This window comes from Vespula vulgaris, chromosome 22 (assembly GCF_905475345.1).
Source record: "Vespula vulgaris chromosome 22, iyVesVulg1.1, whole genome shotgun sequence".
Lineage (NCBI taxonomy): Eukaryota > Metazoa > Arthropoda > Insecta > Hymenoptera > Vespidae > Vespula > Vespula vulgaris.
Genome location: NC_066607.1, coordinates 320,332 through 346,315, shown reverse-complemented (window position 1 = coordinate 346,315; position 25,984 = coordinate 320,332). Strand labels below are relative to the sequence as shown.

The 25,984-nt window shown below is 32.3% G+C and overlaps 2 long non-coding RNA genes across 7 annotated transcripts; both read left to right on the top strand.

Annotated features, from left to right (window-relative positions):
- The first annotated feature begins 235 nt into the window (after positions 1–235).
- Positions 236–20,267, top strand: LOC127071494 (uncharacterized). 5 transcript variants are annotated; one of them, XR_007785081.1, is made up of 4 exons: positions 236–11,781; positions 12,074–12,233; positions 18,957–19,016; positions 19,080–20,267. It is a non-coding gene; the product is annotated as an uncharacterized LOC127071494 (long non-coding RNA). The 5 variants fall into 5 exon arrangements; XR_007785080.1 differs by having other exon boundaries at positions 18,957–20,267; XR_007785079.1 differs by having other exon boundaries at positions 12,074–19,016.
- A 2,064-nt stretch (positions 20,268–22,331) lies between these two features.
- Positions 22,332–25,786, top strand: LOC127071513 (uncharacterized). Of its 2 annotated transcripts, none has more exons than XR_007785088.1 (6): positions 22,332–23,118; positions 23,378–23,488; positions 23,680–23,753; positions 23,880–23,934; positions 24,004–24,114; positions 24,526–25,786. It is a non-coding gene; the product is annotated as an uncharacterized LOC127071513 (long non-coding RNA). The 2 variants fall into 2 exon arrangements; XR_007785087.1 differs by having other exon boundaries at positions 23,680–23,766.
- The last annotated feature ends 198 nt before the right edge of the window (positions 25,787–25,984 follow it).

Here is a 25,984-nt window from a genome sequence, read left to right as displayed (position 1 = left end):
TGACAAAGCAGCGGCAAGTTACCCTTCGCTGATTGATCAACGCTCTCTATATAAACGGCTGCACTGCCCGTCTCATCGATTATTATTTTCTTAGATTATTTCTTAAATTATTATCCTTGAATTTATTATTCGATTATTATTATTACCAGTTCACTATTCAATTATCATTTGCCGTACCATTGTTTATTGTTCTCTTCGATTATTATTAGTTTATTATCAGAGTACTATTCTCGATTCTTCGATCATTTTTCTTTTGTACTGAAATTATTACTTTAAAATAAATTAAGCGTCGTTAAATCAGTCTAAGTTAATAATCCCGGATGTATTTAACAGAAATGATTGAATTCTAAATCAAGATTTAATTCCTCCGCTTATACACTACTTCAAAAATATCGTTCTTCGCAGTTGACAAACTCCTACACCGATTTCGCCGTTCAGGTGGTGTATTCCGACGACAGGCTTGCCGCTAATCGACCTTCGCAATTCGAGACATCACAAAATTGAAGGTAAATTACAGTGCAGCCATTCGATGACATAAAGGTAGGTACCATTTAATTGGTGTTATGTTTCATTAAGCAGGGATCTTAGAAAAATTAAATTCCCTAGAGGAGCTTCTGCATCATGAGATTACGTACCCTTTCGAAGGTACACACGATCTGTGAAAGTTTACTGGTCTCTGTTTTTTATCATAATAACGCTTCGCTCTTTCTTTTGCTCGATTTAAATTATGTTTAGCAACTTCTTGGGATCTTTTTAATTGTTCGTTTAACTCTGCTAAGTAATACTCATAAGTTTAATTTCGTAAATTATTTATGGAGGAGTCATTTAGTGTTCTGGCTAACTGACCAAAGATGAGCTTGTGTGGCATGTATCGCATACTTTCGTATACGCTAGTATTATATGGGAACATGACTATTTCTAGCCAGTTGTCCCAATCGTAATAGATATAATATGTTTCAAGATTTCGATGAGAGAACTATCGATATTTGTATAGTCGTTTTCATCACATAATCTCATCTATTATTGTCGCGTTATTGCGAGTGTCTTGAGTCGCGTATGCTTCAGTATTCTCGAAGCTGTTTATGTTCGTTCTTATCTTGCTTTTGTGTTTTAACACGTTCAAGCTGGCGTGTACCACGCGCTCGAATCTTATATACGTTTGAATTTTCCGTCAGAATGAGTGTATCATCAAAAATTTAGTTCGTTTAGTAGCCAAAAACAATTACTATATAGTTAAACTTTTAATAATGGAAATTTAACTTATATTAATCGATGTATATATATATAACTTACATTAGTAATAAAAAAAAGCATTAATATGAGCGCCGCCATAGAGAGAAACGCAATAACAAGCCAGCGTGAACGTGTAAGAAGGTTAACGATTTCTCGAGATTTCAAGTGTTTGTCTCTCTCTATATATATAATTCATCGTCGCTCAAGCTGGCGCTGACTATTGGAAATATTTATTTAGATGACTCCATCAGGTTCCTCGATAAGGCGTCCGCGTTTACGTTACACTTTTCTGTTTTGTAAACTATACTGTACTCATTTTCAGCGAGTTTTAGTTAGATGTGGGATCTTTTACGAAGTTTAGCCAGATTAAAGGTTTATGGTCAGTAACAAGACTCTAGAAAGTTCCATATAAGTACGGCCTGAAATAATTGACTCTACATATGATGGTTAATAATTCTTTTTCTATTGTTGAGTAATTTTATTCTGTCTGATATAGAAGTCTTGAAGCATATGTTATGGGAAGATCTTTTTCTATTTCATCCTGGCTAAGCTGGCTAATGCGTCCTATTGCATAATTTGAAGCGTTGGTCATGACGACGAATGGTTTTGTGAAGTCGGAGTATCGTAGTAATGGTTCCTGACATAAAAAATCTGTCAAGAGAGTGAAGACTTTTTCTTGTACCTCTTCCCACTGGAAAGGCACATCTTTCTTTAAAAAATTAGTTAAGGGTTTGCTTGTTTAAGAGTAGAATCTTAGTTAAAAGTTGGCGATAAACTTACGAATCCTGAGAATTGTTTGATATTTTTTAGTTTTGTTTGTGTTTTTAATTGTTCTAAATCTTGTGAATTCTTTTATTGCTTTTATCTTTTCCGGATCCGGTTTTAACCTTGTAAAAATAATGACATAGCCCAGGTAAGCCACTTTTTTACATTTATCGGGTTGTAGTTTTAGTCCTGCGTTTCTAAATCTATTCGATAATTTTCGGAATTTGTCACGTGTTCGTCTAATGAATCGAATAGATGGCTATATCATCCAGGTAAACGAACAATTCGTTCCCTTGTAAGCTTGATAATATCGAGTTCATCAGGCGTTGGAAGATGGATGATGTATTTTTTAACCCGAAGGGCATTTGTGTAAACTCATAATGCCTGTATGGGATAGTGAAAGCTGTTTTTTCCGCGTCTTCTTTACTCATGCATATTTAGTGGAAACCTGATACTTGGAAACAATCTATAAAGGAGAATTATAAGATGATACGATACATCGGTATCATCTTATAATTCTCCCTTATGTATCGTATCACATCAATTTTAATAAGATCGTCAATTTGTTTATTTATTTCTTCCTTATGGATCGGTGGGAAGAGGTTCTGTTTTACTGACAGGTTATTCATTCTGTTTTATTCACCAGCATCGAATTAATGGTTTCAATATTGTGATCAATTATCTTCATGTGAGTTAATTTATCTCGCAATAAATGAAATACATTGATCGAGTTCCTAATCATGTTTTTCGCTATTTCTTTTTCGTTATTTAATTCGTCTAATTTTACGTATCGTAGCACTTGTTCGCATCGACTTTCGAAAACCTTGGTGATCGTCTTGTAAGGACAATCGATTTGGAAAGAAGTGGAATTGGCAGTTTCGCTTCGGTTTGGATCTCCTCTTTGCTACTGATGGAATGGTGATTTAAGATCGATTCGGTCGCACGTTTACCTTGCTCTAGAGCAGATAATTCCGATGTGTCGATGTGTAACAGATCCCCACTATAATCTTTCGAGTGGACATGTGCAAGAGAAGTCATGCTGGGGCAAAATTGTTGTGTCTCGAACACGTGTCCGTCATATCCTAGAAATGGCACATTGTGTTCGTCAGCTCTTTCGAATATTTCCAGCTGAACCGTTGGAATCGTTATTTTCACGTCTGTTTCGTTCGTGTTAAATATTTTGATATTTACACGTCCATTCGTATTAGTGACGATGGCTTCACCGACGTAAATACCATCGCCCAGATTCAGAGAGGGAATACAAGCCGTTTTGACTTGGTTATTGAGCATTTTAAGACGTCGCAGATTCTTCCTGCGATCGTTTGCTGTTCTAGTCCTACGAATGGCATTATAATTTCCACGATACATTTTTCTCCATGAAGTTTATCTTAGCGAGTTCCTAAAAAAGTCCGCTTCGAAGAATGGGAAGGAGTTTGGGACTACGTAAAATTCTACGGGATGTCCGTACATGTCGACAATACAAGAGCCATAAGTTGTTATTGTTTCTTCAATAATACCGTTTGGTATGATTTTGTTGATTTCTTCGCATAACAGATACTCGACCGCTTTATTGATCTTGAGGATGTTGGGTTCGAAACCCTGTCTACTAAAAACGTCGTTTTTTGTTTTAAATCTTTTGAAGAGATAACGATTGATGAAATGCTCGAATCTTGATTTAAGTGAATTGTGTGGACGTCGATAGAACGTCTGCTGTTACGGTTATTGTTGGGCGCTGTTGCTGGTTCGCCTCCAAAGGTGCGCCTTTCCTTGGAGGGTTGTTCGCCTTTTCCGAATTCTTATCATTCCTTTCCGAATTTTTATCATGCCATAGTTTTTTCCGGCATTCGTCTATATTATGGTCTATGTTCTTGTAATATCAACATATTTTTTTTGAACTATAGGAGTGGGATCGTAATTAATATAGAGGAGCGGGAGATGAAGAGGGGAAGATTGAGGAGGGCGAGGAGGCGAGGAGGACTTTCTTCGCTTTGAATTTGCTGTTCCCGTTTAAATTTATAACATTCCTTTTTAATGTGCCCTAGCTTCTTACAATAAGTGCATGTTTTAGGTAGCAGATTCGAGCTTATCGTTCACGTGTTTCTATCACTAGTTCCAATTTTATCTAATTTTATTCCAGTTTCGTGGTTGCTAGTGATCATGTTATCGAATCTGTTTAAATCTTCTTCCATGTAGGATTGCCGTGCCTTGACGAAGGTGTCTAGGAGGTCATCGCACACGTTAGAAATTATTTTTAATCTATAATTTAAAGGAAGGCCATGACAGAAGCTAATCAATGTAAATTCATCGCTTTTTTTTGTCTTCCGTCAGTTCATGCATGTCTTATATCGCTCTTCATCATGGATCGTTTGATGGAAATCTTTTAACCTATCCATGAAGACGAGAATGCGTTCATCTTGTCCTATATAAATGCCACTCAGCTCAGTTCTGGACTATTGTGAAGATCTATTTCGAACAAAATCTCCGCACAATGTATTGCAGAGTTTGTCGCTCGAGTATATGTTGAAATCTTCCACAATCGAGTATGCACTCCTGCCTAATCTTAATAGATTAAGCGAGTCACCGTTTTTTCTATGTCATCAGGGATCAATTCGCGAGTCCGTTTGCAAGTCCACGTAAATGTAACGAAGGGGATGTTATATCCATCATATTGAGGTATACTAATTGCTTCTCTAATTCAGAAATAATGTGTTTCACGTATACAATGCGTAATATGCATCGTCTGCTGCGTAGGGATGACTTCGGGTTTAACTGCTCTCACTCGTAACGCTTTCTCACGTTTACGAACAACTCCTTTTCGTTCCTGCAGCAGTAGCCAGTTTGTCTGAGCTTGATCGCGATATCTTCAACCTCTACGTCACTTATACGCCTAATACCGCTTCGTGTTCATCTTTCCATTTTGTCGACCGGTTTAGATTGGTTTTGACCTGCTTGCTCGTTTGACATACTGTTTTCGAGAATTTCACCGCTGTCACCAGAAATTTTAATTTTGTTTGTTAGGTTTCACGAAGCACGGGCCTCGGGGAAATTAAATTTCGTTTTTCCTGCATCATAAGATTATGTGATCTTTTGGCTTTTACTTGCTGATCACGTGACGTTTCAGCAATAAGAATTGGCTGACGGGGGTTCCACTCTTTGAGCTAGAATCCACTCCTTTGGTTATTGGAGTAAATGTATTTACCGCCGGATAAGTTGATTCCTTTGTCCTCGGCTCGATTAGCTCGATTCCAGAGGGAATAGAGATGATTGGCGACGAAATTGTATGAAAGAGTTTGTCGACTCTGTTGCGAAAAACAAATTTCTCCATCGCGTTTAAGCGACTTATAATCGAACGAATTAAATGTTGAATTATAATTCGACATGAATTAGAAGAGTGAGTCGTTTCCGTAGGCACAATCGGGATTATTGACTTAGACTGTTTGAACAATATTTAATTTATTCATAATCAACAAATAGATATAACTGAACAAAATAACGGTCTGTATTGGATTTAAAATAATATTCGAGATAATAATCGTAAAAAAATTAAATTGACTAAATCGTATAATCGTATCGGAAAGGACTAATCGAATAATCAGTACTGTGAAAAACGACGTAATAATCGTGTATTGTGAGAATCTAAGAGCATAAATCGTAGAAAAAGAAATAATCTGAGCAAATAATCGTAGAAACGAAGTGTGCAGCCGATTGAATAGAGAACGTTGATCAATCATCGAGGAATGATTTGTCGCGGTATCGTCATTGGCTCGTTGTGGCTCTTCCCTTAGCTGGCAACGGAATCTCCAATAAAATTCCCTTTGGTACGGTGATTGCGACGCTTGTATACATTTATACTAAAACATATGTCTAATTATTATATTATATTATCCAATTATTATATATTATATTATCTAATTATTATATTATATTGCTTAAGGTAAGTTTCCATTTTAATTCTAATTTAATTAGATTTATAAAGTGAGATGGTGCTTATTCGTAGTTATGTCTGGAAAAATTTGGAATTTATTTATAATTTCTATTTTACAGTTTCAGATCGGCGTAGAACGTAGCACTTTCTTCCTTATTTGAAATGTACATACATATATGTGCATTTTAGACACAATCGTTGATTATGTGTTTCAGTCCCATATATTTTTTAGTTCTATTTGAATTTTCTGTGGTTTCCTTCTTTTTTGTGTGTTGCACATGATTCCGAAGTGGTTTTGTCCCCTTCTGTCTTCTCCGGTCTTCTGGTTAGTTGAATTAAAAAATGGTGAATGAACCTTATTATGTGGAAATTTCACATGTAAATGTTGTGTAACGCATATCCCTGTAGAAGAGTTTTAGCGATGTATTTGATAAGCCGGAAAATTATGAAAATTGCAAGTATGCCAGCACTTATTGATCCAAAAGTAACAAATACTTTCTAGAATCGTTCACTTGTACATGCAGCGATTTTATTTAGAGTTTTCGTCCATAAAATTGTACAATAAAATCTTTCCTGTCGTTATCTACTTTCCGCTATTTCTCTGGCGAATGTGTTAAGGGTGACGGGTTTTTCTATTGTGTCCATGATGTGCGTAATTTGTAAAGATCTTCATTTGAATAAATCCCATTGATTCCCTGGTGTTCAAGATCGATGTACCTCTAGTTAGGTTTAATCAAAGATTGTATTTTTACCATATGGCGCGTAAATTGTACATATTGGGAAGTAACTTGTTGCAATTCCTTAGTGAACCTTCTTTCAAAATTATGCGCGTTTTTGGAGCCAAGAAGTACGACTTGTTTTGATATATTATAAGTAACTCCCCGTAACAGTCCTATACTTGTATTTTTACTTCAGTTGTGACACATTTGATTAGATGAATAACTCCTATTATCAAAATTGTTTGGTTTTTTCAATATCTTGTTTTTTTTTTTATTACAGTGTAAAGCATTGTGTCTAGAGCAATAAATACAAACAACAGTTTTTTAGTACATATTCTAGAATACATTTTTATTTTATTATATCCAGATATAGCGTAGTTAACTACGTTGTAATGTATTCTTCTACATATATAAATTTCGGTTATATTAATTGATCCTAAATTTTTTAGCCACAGTTTTCGTCAATTCCAATAAGAAACTAGTGCCTTGGTCGATTAGAACGGGTGCACTAAAACAACAAAGGAAATGCTTTATGAATGCGTTGACTATTTCGTTAAAAGAAGCTTGTGATAGGGGAATAGCTAACGAATATTTTATTAAAAAATCTTGAATATTTTGAAAATGTAACTATTTCGCATTGAAGTGCTGGACGAAGAACCCACGATGTCCATTAACATTTTGTTTGAAATATCCCGAAGTATCCGTGATCGTCACAGGCTGATTTATTTTTAATTTTACGAGTTTCCTTGTTTGATAGCTTCGGTAATTTTGTACATAATTTTATACATCGATTTTTAGTTTAAGCCAGAAATATTTTTGTCTGATTCGAGAATACGTTTTAGTGACACCTTTGTGTCCGCCCATTGAGTTAAATGATTATCATGTATAATTTGGATACGTTCAATTTCCTTGGGTATAATCATTTCATTTTTCAAAATTAAAATTTTTGTTTCACAGCCCGAAAAACTTAAACGAAATTTGGATTTTACGTTGACCCAGAGTACATCGCCCACTGGTTCTTTAAATATAGCTATGGTTTTTAATCGTTAATTCGAGAGCCGCGTTAAGAAAAGAATGCAACGCTTCATCTAATATTAATAACTACGTCGATACAGACATTCTTCCCTGACGGGTAATACTATGAAATATCGTCCATTCTTTTTCGTGATTTTCATTCTCCCTAGTGTGACTTCGGAAATATATGGGTTTATTGTTGTTGATTAATTTTTTTCCTCTGATATTTAGAGGAGCGCCACTTGTAGTCGTGAAATACGTCATGTGCCGGTTGTACATTGTTATTCGTTTCGAATTTCTATAAGGGGGCTGTCAACGTGCGTATAGTCATTTTCGTCAGATGTGATCTCGTTATCGTCGTGAGGTCTGTTTGCGTTATCATATGAGTCTTGGATCCCGTGTATTTTGACGTTTTCGGAGTTGTATACATTTGTCCTTTCTTTGTTCTCTATTTCAGGAAGGTCGACGGTTCCTTGGGATCTTGAGTGTTTATTATTTGTACTTAAGCCGACTAGTGGGAGGGACTATTGTTTGGACGTTTTGACCGGATTCCTGGATAGTGCATCCTCGTTTACATTATGTGTTCCGGCTTTGTAAATAATGATATAATCATGTTCAGCTAATTTCAATCGCCATTGGATTAACCTAAAGGTTGAATTTTTTACTGAATTAAGCTAGATTAAAGGCTCATGGTTGGTGACGAGGCTGGAAGAGGTTGCATATAGGTATGACCTGAAGTGATTAACTGTGTATATGATAGCAAATTTCTTTTCTATAGTCAAATAATTTTGCACAGCCTGACTTAAGAGCTTAGAAACATACGTGATGGAGAGTTCTTTTTCTATTACGCCCTGGCTGAGGATACCTCTTATTGCGTAATTAGTTGTGACAGTTTGGTAAAATCAGGATATTGTAATAGAAGTTCCTGACGTAAGAGATCTTTCAAGTATATCTTTCCATTTGAAAGGTACGTTTTTCTTTAAAAGATCAATTAAGGATTTGCTTATAAAAGTTAACGATAAACTATCGGTAGTAGCTTGGAAGTCCTAAGAACTATTTGACGTTTTTAGTTGTCTTACGTCTTGGGAATTCTTTTACCGCTCTTCTGTTTTCAGGATCCGGTTTTACCTCTGTAGAACTAATGAAGGCACAGATAAGCCACTTCCTTACTCAGAAAATTACATTTATCAGTTATAAGTTTAGACTTGTGCTTCTAAATCTATCCAATAAGTTCCTAAATTTGATCATGTGTTCGTCTAAAGAACTAAAATAGATGATTATGTCATCCTAGTAGACGAATAATTCGTTCTCCTGTAGACATGATAGTACCTAATTCATCAGGCGTTGGAAGATGGATGGCGTATTTTTCAATCCAAAGTATATTCGTATAAATTTGTAATGCTCGTATGGCGTAGTAAAGGTGGTTTTTCTGCGTCTTTTTCACTCATAGGTATCTGATAAAAACCAGATGCTAAGTCGAAGGTATCAAAATACTTTACACTACCCAGTTGGTCTAAAATTTCCGTTATGTCAGGCAACGGATAACTATTTGTTTCTTGTTAAGCGCTTGATAGTTTATCACGAGTTTCCTTCTTTTATTTCCGTTTGCGTCCGCTTTTTCAGAAACGATCCATAAAGTGGAATTATACTGTGATACTGATACGCGTTTCACATCGTTTTTAATACTATCGATTTGTTTATTAATTTCCTCTTTATGGAAAGGTGGAAACCGATATTATTTTTCCGTGACCGAGATAGAATCGATAGTTCGGACATTATGATTGATTATCTTCGTAAAAGTGAGTTTGTCACCTGGTAGATGAAATAAATCGGCAGAATCCATGATCATGCGTTTTACTACTTCTGTTTCCTCCTTATTTAATGAACCTAGCTTTATATATTGCAGTACTTGCTCATATTCGCTTTCGAAAGTTTTGGAGATTGTCTTGCTGGCATGATCGATTTGGAAGGAGGAGGAAATGGAATTGACAGTCTTGTTTCGGTTTGGATCTCCCTTTGTTTTGTTAATGATAGAGTGGTAATCTGAGATTGATTCGGTCGCGGGTTTGCCTTAGGGAAGATAATTCCGGCGTATCAATGTGTACCAGACCCTCATTACAATCTTTCGAGTGGATACGTGCAAGAGGAGAGGTCACACTGGGAGAAAATTCTTGCATCTCGGACATGTGTACGTTATGTTCTAGGGATAACACATCGTGTTTGTCAGCTATCTCTAATTCTTCCAACTGAATTGTTGGAATTTTTATTTTTATCCTTTTCGTCCTTTTCATTTGTGTTGAATATCTTAATATTTGCGCGTCTATTTACATTAGTGACAATGGCTTTATCAACATAGATATTATCGCCCAAATTTAAAGAAGGAATATAACCCGTTTTTACTTCATTATTAATAATTTTTATTTCTACAACGTCGCAAGTTCTTCCTGTGATCGTTTTTATCTTCTAACTCTACAAAAGGCATTATAACTCATTCTCACGATACATTTTTCTCCATGAAATTTATTTTAGTCGAATTTTTAAAGAAGTCTGCCCCGAGTATACCCCCGTGAGGGATAGGGAAGAAGTTCAGGAGTATATGAAATTCTACGGGATGTGCGTAGATGTCGACAATATAAGAGTTTAGATTGTTATCGTTTCTTCAGTGATATTATTGTTCAGTTTGATTTTGATTGCTTCGTCGCATAATAAATAGTCGTCAGCTCTACTGATTTTAGGATTTTAGTTTCAAAATCCATATCTACTAAGAAGGTAGTTTCTTGCTTTAGATTCTTTGAAACGATAATTGAAGAAATATCCTCTGTTAATAATCAACGAGACTTCCGTCGCAATGGCTATTATCGGGCACGGTTATTGTTTTGTCTCCAAGATCGCATCGTGCTTCGATTACCACGTTTCCCGAGTTCTTATTGTACCATTATTTCTGAACGGCATTCATTTATCGTATGAATCCTCAACTTCTACCATTTCTGCATCTAGTACCTCTTCACATTTCCAACTCGTCGACTGGTTTAGATTGGCTTTAATCTGTCACTCGTTTGACATGCTGTTTTCAAGAATCCCATTGCTGTCATTAGAAATTTTAATTTCGTTTGTTACGTTTTACGAAGCATCATAGACCTCAGGAACATTCAATTTCCTTTGACGAGTTCCTGCGTCATAAAATTATGTGCCCTTTTAGCCTTTATGCAGTTCTATGACACGGGACTGACACCTAACAATACATAAGTCAAACGAAGTACATAAGCCAATAAAGTAGTACTTAGCTCAGGCTTTGACGAATGGGAAGGTTGTGATCTACTTCTGATCAGGTCTCGATTCTGATCATGAGACGTCTCGGCAAAGAAGATTGGCTGACAGGGACTCGATATTAGAATCCACTCCTTTGATTGGTGGATTAAATGTTGTTACTGCTGGATAAGTTGATTTCTTTGTCCTCGACTCGATTGGCTCGATTTCAGAACGAAGTAGAGATGATTGGCGGGGAAATTATATGAAAGAGATTGTCGATTCTATCGCAGAAAACGAATTTCTCGGCGTTTAATCGACTTATAATCGAACAAATTAGATGTTGAATTGAGATTCCTTTCGAAATAAATTAGGAGAAAAGTGAATCGTTTCCGTAGGCACAACTGAAATTATTGATTTAGACTGTTTCAACAATACTTGATTTATTCAAGCCACAATAACAAATAGATACAATTGAATAAGAATAACAACTATAATAATAATATAATATAATAACTATATAATAATAACGGAATACTGGTTTTAAGAGAATAATAATCGAAAAAAAACAATTGTTTCAAGTATAATCGTGTCGAATAATCTGTAATATGAAAATCGAAGTAATAATCGAATTGAATAATCCTAAGGAAAAGACTAAGCGAATAATCAAAGAAATGGCGTGTGCAGTCGGTTAAATAGAGAGTGTTGACCAGTCAGCGAAGGATGCCTTGCCGCTGTATCATCATTGACTCGCATGGTTCTAACTGGAGGCGGAGATCTCTAATGAGACTTCCTTTTGGTACGGCGGCTGTGAACTCTTGAAGCGCGGCGTGCTGGTGGTGAGGATGAGGCCGTGAACTTGTCGCACGTGTATCGTAGGTATGCTGGCATCTGTCATTCCTTCACTCTTCATACGTTTAGACTTGACTTAAGTTATGTCGCTCTTTATGTACAATAGAATGAGAAATAGTTTATAAATATATATATGTCGTGTTAAAATGCATGTTAGTATTATATTGCTTAAGGTAGATTCCCATTTTAATTCTAACTAACTCTAAGATAGATTCCTGTTCTAATTCTAGCTTAACTCAGTATATAAAGACTTGATGTCGCTTCTTCATAACAATGTCCGAAAAAATTCGGAGTCGCGATTCATAGTTTAATTTCATAGTTCCAGGTTGGCGTAGGACGTAACATCGGCTTGACATTCTGTTAGGTGTCAGTTCCGTATCATTGAACTGCATTCAACGAGGGAAGGCCAAAAGGGTACAAAATCTTACGTCACAGGAGCTCCTTTAGGAAATTTAATTTTTCTCGAGAATCATGCTTAGGTGAGACATAATAAACATAATACAATGATATACATCGTCCGTTCGGTGTCGCGAAACACGATTTTAAGGAAGTAATTAACACGGTGTCTCAGTACGACGGATATATCTCCATCACTACGTTTACGCGGGCTTGTAAACAAGCTCGCGAATTAATCCTTATTAACGCGGAAGAATCCAGTTGATCATTAACAAATTACGCAGGCGAGTGTACTCGGCTGTAAAAGATTTCAATGTACACTCGATCAACAGTCTCTGTGATATATTTGGTCGGAATAGAACATTGTAAGAGCATAAAGCTGAACTAAAGAGCATCTATATGGATCAAGATGAACATATTCTTGACTTCATAAATAGGGTAAAAGACTTTCATTAAACGATTCGCGACGAAGAACGATACAGGACGCACAAATTAACGAAAGACAAACTTAAAAAAATCTAAAAACTATTAAAAAAATGAGTTTATGTTGATTAGTCTCTTTGACGGCCTTCTGCTGCATTACAAATTAAAGATAACTCCCAACATGTGCGAAGACCTTGACATCTTCCTCGAGGCACGGCAGTTTTACGCGTAAGTAGAACAAGACAGTCAAAAACATCGACAACTGCAAAATTTTTGGAACAGACCGACGACCTCTAACCGCGATAGAGGAGGGATGAACGAAACATATGCACAATAAATTCAAACCAACAATTTAGGAGCAAAAAGCGTCTTCATGGGGACCATCCTCCCCATCCTTCATATCGAACACAATCCGATTCATATAGTCCAAGAAAGGAATACCAATATTGCAAGAACCTGGGTCACATAATAGATCAGTCTAGAAAAAAATTGTGCTATGATAAAAACTCGGGAAACGCGGTAATCCCTCCGAAGCAAGGTGCGTTATAGCAAGTTACTTGGAGATAAATCTACAACTGCGTCCAATAATGACCATTGCAACAGACGTCCCATCGACGTCCAAACCATCCATTTAAGCCAAGATCCGGAAATGCTATCAGTTGTCATTTCCTCAAAAGATCTGGAAGAAGAAAAACAGTTTTTAGGAAATACGGTTTCGAACGCAACATTCTCAAAATTAGTAAGACCGATGATTATTTTCTCTGCCACGAAGCGTATAAGATCAAATTTAAGCAGTATTATTAACGAAATGATAACGTTCATATACTCTCGATATGTATGGACATTCTGTAGAATTCAGATTTTTAAAAAAATTCGTCTAAAATAAATTTCATGGAGAGAAACGTATCGTGGAAGGGAAACAAAAAAGCTCGATAGATTATCAACCCTTTTGATTACACAAAACCAAGATAGAACCGAAGAGGTAAATATAAACAGCTTCGAGAATATTGAAGCACGCGTAATACAAAACGCTCACGATAATGTGACCGATAACAGAATTGACGATGATATGATTACGTGGTGAAAACGACTACACGCATATCGAAAGCCTTCTCATCGAAATCCAAGATCGCGTAACCATGAACAATAGACACCTAGCATATTTTACGACCCTAAGTGGCGTTTCTCTAGATGTCGGAGCGAAAGAATTAGCTGATACCGGTAAATTACTATTTTGGAAGTTACCCTCGGGAGAGTTAAAGTCACAAAGCGTAATGAAAGATATTTTATAGCATTACCCGTCAAGGAAAGAATATCGATATCAACGCAACTAGAGAAGCTAGACGAGGCTTTGCATTCTCTCCTTTATGTGACTTTGGAATTACAATTGGAAACGATAGGCATCTCTAGAGGACCAGTGGGTTATCTGAGCCATATCATTAGCACCACAGAGATAAAACTCGAGGAAAACAAAAAAGCAGTAAAGGAATTTCCAAATTTCCTAGGACAACCAAAAATATTAAAATCTTAGAACTCCCAGGCTATTACCGAAGGTTTATCAACAATTTTTGCTTTATAAGCAAACGTCTTACTAATCTCTTAAAAAAAAACATACCTTTCAAGTGGGAAGAAGTACAAGAAGAGGTCTTTAATTACTTGAGGGATCTTTTATGCCAGAAATCTTTCTGCAATATCTTGATTTCACCAAACCGTTTGCCGTCACAACAGATGCTTCTAATTATGCAATAGAAGGCATCTTCAACCAGGACAAAATAGGGAAAGATCTTCCTATAGCATACGTTTCTTAACCATGCAGAACAGAACTACTCAACGATAGAAAAGGAACTTCTGACTATCATTTAAAACCATACTTATATGGAACCTCTTTCAGCCTCGTCATTGATCATGATGATAAGCCCTTACTCTGGCTTAATTCAGCTTAAAGGATCCCACTTGTAGATTAATCCGATGACGATTAAAGCTAGCCGAATATGAATACAACATTATTTACAAAGTAGGAACGCGTAATGTAAATGCGGATGCATTATCCAGAAATCCGGTCGAAATGCCTAAACAAGTACTCTCATTAATCGGTTCTAGCACGAATAATAAATACTCGAGACTTCGAAGATTTCTCTTGAAATAGGGAACTAAAAGAAAATAAATATAAACAACCTTGAAAACATCGAAGTATACGTGACCCAAGACTCACACGATACGCGGACAATGACATACTTTACGACAACGACGAGATCACATCCGATGTCATGTAAAACGTTATCTCCAACAATGCACAATGGGCATGTAGCTTATTTTATGAACACAAGCAATGCTCCCCTATATATCGCAGCAAAAGAAGGCCGATAACAGTAAATTAACCGATAACAGTCAATCTCCGAAGTTACGTTAGAGAGAGTGAAGGTCACGAAATAAAATGAAAGATATTATTTCATAGCATTACCTGTCAAGGGAAGAATATCTTTACCGATTCAATTAGAAATATTAAACGAAGCATTACATTCTCTCCTTGACGCGGCTTTTGAATTAAAATTGAAAACGATAAGTATTTCGTTCAATTTTTTCGGGCAGTCAAACCAAAATTTTATATTTGAAGAATGAAATAATCATATCCAAGTAAATCGAACAAGATTAGATCATTTACGTGAATCATACAATTTTAATAGGACATAAAGGAGTTACTAAAACATACGTTAAAACATATTTTTGGCCAAAATTATAAACAAACGTATAAAATTATATACAGAATCGCCGAAGCTATCGGACGAAGAAGTGCGTGAGATTAAAATCATGAGCACCAGCCCATGACGATTATCGACACTCAGGACAAAGCGTTCGACAAAATTTTAATGGACATTGTGGATTCTTTGCCCACCACTACAATGGGAAATAGTTACATTTTCAAGATATTCAAGATGTTTTAACAAAATATTCATTAGCTATTCCCCTACCGCAAGTTTCTTTTAACGAGATAGCCGACGCATTCATAAAGCATTTCATTTGTCATTTTAGTGCACCCAAAGACATTCTAATCGACCAAGGCACTAGTTTCTTATCAGAATTGACAAAAACTGTGGCTAAAAATTTAAAATCAATCAATATCAGACAAGCGCCTATCACTCTCAATCGAACGGGTCAATAAAGTGATTACATCATGTATTAATAGAATTTTTAAAACATTTCGTATATGATAATTACGATTGGTACAACTAGCTAGAAATAGCCATATTCTCGTATAATACTAGCGTACACGAAGGTCACAATATATGTCACATAAGATCGTCTTTGATCAGTTAGCCAGAACCCTAAATAATTAATTTGTAAACAACTTACGAAACGAAACTTATGTATATTACTTAGAGGAACTAAATGAACAATTAGCCAAATCTCACAAATCTACCAAACATAATTTAAATTCAAGCAAAGGTAAGATCGAAATACTATTACGATAAAAAGCAGAAAGAGGTACATTTCAAACCAGGAGATCGTAATGAAAGGAAAATTCAACACCCAATATTTAGGACCTTATGAAATTATCTATTTAAAAAGAAATTAACATAAAAATCCAAATGAATCCAGGCACTCACATAGTGCATCCTAACTGCTTAAAGCTGGATAAGTCGTAACGCTAATAAATTGCCTTAGGGAGATTATATGATCGATATACGATCTTAATAAAGCACAGCATGACGCATTGTTCGATCTCCCCTCCATGCGACGATTGATAAAGGTTCCCACTACTTCACCAGTTGATAAATTAGTATTTAAACAGCGTAAACGTAACTCCAAATACCATTTACTTATCGACTCTCTGATCGAAGTTATTAAATAGAAATGAAGTTTATGATTCTAATTATCTTTGTAAACGTGGCGAATATATTAATCGGATACGGATTTCTCTCAATATATCGATTTTTTTTATTAGACGTGGCAGAATGCGAAGCATCTAACCTACAAATGATTAACAACACGATTTTTATACAATTGTTATAATCATCAGATTATAATATAGTAAATATATCGAATGCCGAATAGAAATCGACAGGACCATTTTCCATTGTGGCATGCACTCGCACATCTCCTTAGTACATAATGAACAAAGGGAATATCTACATCCATCAGCTATGCCAGCAATTGCACACGACGGGAAATCTTTCACTAAAGGCAAACGCCCTTCTCTCAGGTTTGAAGAACAATATGGACACATGAAGCCTTGCTCTTAGTGGCACTGTTTCTACAAGTACACAAGTTCCACACCTGCAAAGGGTCTCAATGTAGCGACCCATAGGCACATGAGACGACGTGGTCGTCCAAATATTCGTAAAAATTACGTTATACGACTATTATGCCGCCATTAAAACTTAGAACAATCAAATTCTATTAAAATCTGGAACCACCTGCATTCTAACAGAAAAGACATAATAAAAGAGAAATGAATTTCGGAACAACAGATATTAAAACACATTCTCATTAACATCCATTGCTTTAGACGAAATGGCTTATACTGTAATGAAGAAGCCAGGCTATATGGCAATTTGGCAGCGGAAGTGATTTATCTAATTAGAGAGAAAACCAGAAAGGGTAAAAGGAGATAAAGATACTTCGGAATCATGGATGACGCGAAGTTGAGGGAGCAGGAGAAAATTCAGGTAGAACTAGGAAATATATAGAACTGAATTGTATACTCGACTATTGTGTTTAAAATGCACATATACATATATACATTTTCAAATAAGAGGGAAGTATAATGTCTTACACCAACCTGAACTTATATGTTGAAAGTTGGAGCGGGAATCTACCTTACATGGAATCATAATTATTTATTCGTATATCTTTATTCACTAATATATACACTTTAATATACATATATACATATATGTTACATATATAATATATTTCAGTAATACGAACATTATATCTTATAAAAGTTTACATTAAATGTTTACATTATAAAATATATATGTTAATAACTTTTATAGTAAAAAGCGACACAACTTTAGCTAAATTAGATGTACGAGGAGTGGGGGAACGGCAGATACCAACCATGCGCAAAATAAACATGACGAATTCATGGAACCTCGGATAATAATTTTTTAATACGAACTCGCGTTATAAATTTTTTTTTATTTATATTATATATTAGGTACTAATCAGAGATTATTTGGGTATATTTTGAATATATTTAGATACTAATTGGAACAAATGGAAATTAAACAAATTTGTATTTGCGACATGTATCTATGTCCATATCATTATTAATGTAAATAAAAAAATATCATTATTAATGAATTACTTTATTTTCTTCTACGATATTATTGATTAAGCACTTTGACAAAATTTTAATTTCTTGGCTAAATACGAGAAATAATGATCCCCTTATCATTTATAAATATATATTACGAAAGAATATTTTCTGTCTATACGTTTGTAAGATTTTATGCCTTGAATTCTTATGATTACAATTTTTATCCGATTTTGATAATCAAGTGCTCGTTCGAAAGATAAAGGTTTTGTACACGAGAAAATCTTATTAGATTTTCAAAATAGACTTTTACACAATACACTGCATGAACATTTCTCTTGAAAATTAGATATTTTTAGATATGGCTTTAGAAAAAAAACTTTTCTGAAAAATCGGACATAATTATCTCATGTAAAAAACCTTTACCTTTCGAATGAACCCTTGATCATCAAAATCCGACATAAATTGCAATCAGGAGAATTTATGAAGTAAACGCTTGCAATACGCTACATGGATTTTATGCATTGTATAAAAGATATGCTTGCATTGTTATGCTATTTTATATCGAGAAAATGACGCATGTCAGTTGCGTCTAATATTAATTTATTATATTACTTTTTTTGAAGGATCAAATAAATTTTTTGATAGTTATTTCTATAATGAATAAAAGTAGTTAGTGATATATCATTGTTTATAATCTATTAGTAATAATTAACCTCCGGAATAATGTAATAATTATTACCGTGTGTCTACTTGTTAATGATTTGTTTTCTTGTTACTTTGCTTTTTCTTCAAGCTAATAAACAATATTTACTAGATGTTGTAAGAAAATACAGGCCGCTTTACTGATTAAAGACTTACCGATTTGTGGATAGTTTTATACATTTATTAGGCTTATGATCAAATTCGGAATACAGATTTATAATTGGTCTTATGAAATGTCGAATATGTATTATTATTTAATTAATGATCTTATAGATTTCAGTATACAGACTTTACAGATTGCAGAATACGGACTTTACAGATTTTAAAATATGGACTTATTACTTAATTATCGCCTTCACTGAATACAGACTAGGGGCTAACTGTGGACATACTATCTAATTGATGACTGGTTTTACAGAAAGACAAATACTGACTGCTTTTACAATGTTGCCGAGGACAAAAGTCTGTTTTCTAATGGGTAATAATTTTATCACTGAGATTTTAATTGATTCATATTTTGAGAAAAGGTCTATTGCATTAGGAAGGAAGATCTGGTTGACCCTAAAATTCATAGAAGTCCTTGAAGTGTATGTTTAGAAGGGAAGAAATTGGAGATCTAAATCATTTATGATTCAGGAGTTGATTTTGAGCACATGTGTGGCTTAAAGATCTAATAATTAAGGAAAGTTAACAATGTCACAATAGGATATCGAGAGTTTGTTTCGAGAATTATAAAAGTTATCTATCTACCTCTTGTTTAAATGAGTTTCTAGATTATGCATTCCTAAACTTCAGGGAAGAAAATATCGAACGTAAATGAAGAAAGCTGTATGCAGAACGTAAAAAATTATTAATATTATTATAGAAAATTAATACTCTTAAATATATTAATAATATTATTAATATTATAACATAAATATTTTATTAGTTTATATTTATTAGTTTTTTAAGTAATGGATTTTATTAAATAATATTTAATAAAATTTATTATTATTATAATGAATTGTTTTAGATAGAAACAAAAAGAATAATGCACGTAACATCAATCGAGCATGAGAAGAACGTCAATATCTATTTAAAAATCGTTCGTATTTCTCTTACACAATATATAATGGTATTGTACTAGCTATTCTGTAGAAATTGACGATCATACATTGTCTGATGTCTCATCATCAACTCAATTCTTCAATTCACGCGCAGTGATAATTAAAGTCACACATATCTCGAGCGATATTGGATAAACATCTTCAAAATAGGCTTCTATTTGTGTGAAAATTACTCATGAAAATTATCTATTTTCAAATATGATTTTTGCAAAGAAACTAATATTTTTTAAAAATCGGAATAGTTTATTAAAATAATTACATTATCTTGTGTAAAAGCTATTTGTATTTTTCAATTCAGCGATTAATCACCAAAATCGGATAAAAATTGTGATCATGTGAATTCATAATTAATTTTGCTAATTAATAATTTCCTAATGCTAACGCATAGGGAGAAAATATATTTTTAGGAATATAAAATTTGTCTGCACCTGTCGAATTTAATCATAAAATTCTATATCCTTTATAAGAGGTGTATTTATAAATTATATATATATATTTTAATCATATACTATAATTAAGATCTCGTTTTATAAAAATTTGAAAAAAATTGTTATTTTTATATTAACTCAAGTTTATGATCAACCATGCGAAAAGAGCAATAGTGATTCTGAACTTAGTATTATATCGAGAAACTTAGTCTTTATTATTTATCTAAATTATAAAAGATTATAAACTACTTTTAAACAAAGTGTAAATTAAATAAAGTGGTTACGTATGTTTCAATTTATTTTTTAATAATATCAGTATATATACATTCATGCATATGAATCAATCAGATATTTATAATACTTTTGATGACGTTGGCATCATGCTTACTATTTGCCAGTATGGATTTGATAATAAAGCAAATCATCTTCTTTCGCAAAATAGTTTACCAGCAGTTAAATGAGTTGGTAAGACTCTAAATTTTCCATAGCTTAATCTCTGTATCCCATATCATATCATTCCATATATAGACAAGTCATCGAAAGGATTAAAGTTGATTCAAATTGCATATATCTTCGAAAATATATTTATAGATCGTAGAAAACATTTGGCGCGTGAAAAGATGATAAAGATATAATATTATTTTCATTCGTGCATTTCTTCAAATGATAAGATATTTTGTCTAAGCATTTGTTTTTTCTCATATTTTCTTTATAGAGTAGAATATCGATTACCCGAACGTTCGATTATCTGAACGTTGCTTATCCGGATAAACATTGAGAATATGTGGTGGTTAGAGACAAGCTAAAATATAAACACAATAAGAAAACATTCCCACGGAATTATTAATATAAAAAAAAATATGCAATTTAATAGCACAGAAAGATTGGGAGAACAAAGATGATTAAAATAGATTTGTTAAACGTACAATATCTAAAAAATCATACTTTTATGAAATGTAGTTATAATGTGAATCGTTCGATCGTCATGAATTAGTTGGAATAATTGAGATTCTACTGTACTTTCTTTTTGTTTTTTTCCTTTTGCGCCTCCCTCCCTTTCTCTTTTTGAATTGAAAATTGCTCGGCTATTTGACTCTTTCTCCTCTATATAACGATTATTTTTCATATGCGATCAAAACAAGACGGATTTGTTAGAAAAAGTACGTGTGAAGAACAAAAAACTATAAGGTAAATATCGCTATACAATATGAGGACGGAAGTACAAATAAACTAATCACGCTATTCTCACAGAATATACTTTATCAAACATTTAAAATTGTAAAAAATGATATATATATGTAATAATATATGAGTAATATATTTAGTAATATATATATTATATACATATATTATATACATATATATATTATATATATTATATACATATATTATATACATATATTACTATATATATTACTCATATATTATTACATATATATCATTTTTACAATTTTAAATGTTTGATAAAGTGTATTCTGTGAGAATAGCGTGATTAGTTTGTATACACACACACACACACACACATACATGTATATATGTATACACACACACATGCGGGATATTCAAAAAAGAGAATATTCTATATTTATATAATGCCTAGAACACACTATATTGAATAAAACAGCTTAGTAAACACAAGTCGAAAGATCAACCGTTACCGATGTAATTTTAGAAATTATATGAGGACATTGAGAACGCGGTTTATAAATACTAAGGAAAACATCGTACGCGATTATAGAAGCCGGTAAGTTAATCGTGATACAAATATGTTTATATTTCAGAAACAATTGACCTTTCGACTTATACACACACACAGATTATAATACATTACTATTTCATGTGTGTGTGTGTACTATAATATTTTGAAAATATTTTAGAAAGTATATTAGTAAAAGTAAATTAGTAAGTGATTTTATAAATAAGAGTATAATACTAACAATAAGATCAAATAATAATTAAATAGTAAACGCAGATAATATTATATAAATAAGAAACTTAAAATATTATTTAGACTGATATTTATTAATTATTAATAATAATGAAATAATAGATTTATTAAAATAATTAGATAAAATTTAAATAATAATCATTTCAATCAATATTTGTCGAAAATTGTATCTTCGAAAGAAGTGATCAATACATTCTCATTTTCTGGTATAAATGTTGCTTTTATTCTTTCTTTTTTGTTGGTCTTCTTTTGATTTATGTGTTGTAATTTTTATGTAATTTTTAATTAGTATAATAAGTATTGGAAGAAAATTATTTCACTCAGATTAAGTCACTATTAGTAGATGAATTCAGACATGGATAGATTTACGCATGCGTGCGAATAAACAAGCGAGTAATAAAACGCTGTAGTTAAGAGGAAATCATTAGCGAATCGTAATTCAATGTATGGAGACGTAGTTCCTTCAGATAGTGAAAAGAAATCGTCTTATAAAATTGTGAATACTTTATTAAGTGTTAATACTTTACTTTTTATTTTTTTTTGTTGCAAATTAAACTCTATTAAAGAATTGTTTTAAATAAAATTCAAGCGAATGTGTTTATGCCAAGAATTTATAAGTGCTTATAATATATCATAATGTGCCATTTATTAAACCTTCTAATAAATATGAAATTGGCTCTGGAACCAAAATTAGCAATAGTTAATTAAGTAATATACATTATGAATTTAACTGAAAACATCCAATATATCAAAAAAACTAAACAAATCAAATCATGAATTATGAAAATTACAGTTTAAACAATGCAAAGTCACAATAAAAAGTTTATTTTTACAGTAAAATATTATATAATTTATAAAATTACACTAGTGATATTATAATTAAAAATGAACAAAACCAACTTGAATTGATAAGTAAGAAAAGTATTTTCAGATTCTATTGTCTGTATCAATTGAACATGATCAAGAAATGCAAAATGTTAAGCGATGCATGAAAACAAAAAAAAATACGATTCACTAATAAAAACAGTTTTGTATAAACAGTTGTGTCATCTAAAAAAGGAGCCTATTCAGAATATGGTGGAGCATGTAAATAATTTTGTAAGTAAAGTAAAATAATTTGAAGAAATTAATAATCAAGTTTCTATTGTATTATTGAATTCTTTTCCAATAGTATTAATTATTTTTAATAGTTATTCTTATTAGTCAGTTTTATTTACAGAATACAAATAGTATATGTGTATTTCAAGTAGATATTTAATACTTTTCTATTTAAATATAAAAAAAATTATAAAAGATTGATATATATTTACAATTGAAAAAGAATCTAATAAATCATTTAGAAGATCACATCGTTTAGATTTGGCAGAAAGAAAACAAAATGGTGGAAGAATTATGTTCATTGGTTTTGTTCTTGTAAAAGTGGCAGAAGTATCATGTCCTTGGTTTTGTTCATAGAATCTATCAGCAGGTAAGACAAAATTTAATAAACATTCTATAAAATAAATAATCTTATGTTACTGTTTTTGTAAATCGCAATCTTTTTTTTTCCTCATAGAAAAAGAGAGATATAAAAGATATTATATAAAATATTTGCATTAAAAAGTGAATTTTTTCTTCATTTCCAAATTACGTCAATGATGGTTATATTCAATGTTTCAGAATTGCCCAATCGTTGATGCTAAGAAATTTATTATATCATTTAAATACAAAAAGGAAGAAGTCGATCTAAAAATGTATTATTACACTGTTAAGTTCATCTTACTTCTCTTTATGAATTGTTTCATTTTCTGTTTAATTTTGTAAAACCAGTTAGATTTAAGAATGAAAATAAAAGTAATCTATTGCTTTTGAATTTGTAGAAAGACACTCAAATTGTCGAATCCAGTTTTAGAAAATGGAACATTAACTGGATAAGTAAGAAATATTCATCTTATTTCTGAAAAATACTCCTATGTTTTATTTAATTTTTGTATTTTTTTCCAGAGTTGTGCTGTGATGAGTAACAGTAACAATGATAATAAAGTGGAATGGTGTACTTATGGTTTTATACATTTTATCTTTCGAAGTGTGATATAATGCTCTATTTTTTATAGTGTTAGTTTCATATTTTTATATATATGCTATATACATATATATGCATACACATAGGTTTTGCCTTATATTTTTGTCACATATACCTAATATTTGAGAAAGTCAATATAATTTTTCTTGCAATATCAATAATAACAATGTTGGAGATTACATGTTTCATTTTCTCTCATTTAAAATGAAAAAAATATATGTGATAAAATCAAATAAAAATTATTGAATTAATTGTACAATAATATAGAGAAGTTTGTGCATATTTTACAGCTATGCAAATATTATCTCCTTATTATTTTAATTAAATGATATTGACTTACTCTATTTTGGTTGACACTATACCTATCTAATTAAAGAAATTGAAATTATATTTATCATTATACAAATGTTTAATATAAGTTCAAATTTTCTTTACGATTTCAGTTCTCTAAGATAAAGAATGCAATGCTTCATTGGACAATGAAATGTCTATAAAGTGGCGCTGTATATGTAAGTCTTTATCATCTTCATTGCTGATGTTGTCAAGACCACTTTGCAAGAAGCAGCTAATTATAGGTAATTAACACTTTTTTTCCATATACTAATCGTTAGCTGTTACATTTCGAGTATGTCCGATCTCAAGAATCGAATTCGTTTTCCAAAGGATGATCGGTTTAGCGATTTGTATTGTTGAAAGATTTTTCAAAACCTGCAATTAATATGATAATATTTTGGTTTATTACCATCTCGATTATTATAACAATCTAAAATAAAAAGGTAAAATGATTAGGTAGGAAATCAAAATGTATCTGCTCTTTTTGATTGGTTGGCTTCGATTATTTCTATTCTCCTTAAACAAAGATTATTGGTCTTCTCATATTATTTGCATTCATTAGCACATACACATCCTAGCCACATGCACATCTTTTGTTCATTTTATATGCATTTTCAAAATTTATTTTTCTGTTAGATCACGCATATCGTTTACTTTTTGGGGAAGCTACAATAATAATAATAATAATAATAATAATAATAATAATAATAATAATAATGTAGCATCAGATACTATAGAAATAAATTCATTTGTTCACAATTTAAATTATATATTATCCATATGTATGTTTCTTTTTTAATTTTTTATATACATTTTATTTTTATGTACATACATTTACATATAGTGTACAGTACACTGTGTGTGAATACAATACTATGTACAGAATCACAGTACATTCTATTTATCTGACATCATCAGATGGAATCAAAATGTGTCGGATAAATAGATTAGTCAGATAATAGAAATCCATTAATTTTCTCTTTTATTGCTATTTCTTCATTTGTATAATCGATGTTACTTTTCATATAACTGGATTTGGCTCTTCATCCATTTGAATATAAGATAAAGTAACGATTTTATCATTACATATTTTGTATATGTATACAATTTATTTAGTTAAACTAGATTACAATTATATATTATATCTGTAATAACTTGCAGGTACTTTATGTCAGAAAAGATTATTTATTGTATAATTTAACCATTTGTACTCCAGCTTAGTGACTTATATAGTATACCAACAACTTCAGGATTAATAACTTACTTCAGGAATATATTACAAGTGTGTGTGTGTATAACACAAAAAATACGATTGCTGCAATGAAACAAAATATTTATTCATTATTTATATTATATAAAACAAGCTCGCTTATAAATCTACAACAAAATGAAAATTTTATGTTTTGTAATTTGTCATAGTCTGACATTTTTAGAAACAATCATCTATATGCATATAGGATTTCCCAGGGCAACTATCACAAAATTCACTAGTTTCATGTCTTCTTCCTTTCTCTTGTCTGTTAAAGCATACAGCACAATCTAGTTTTTTCCTTTTGTATTATATACAGC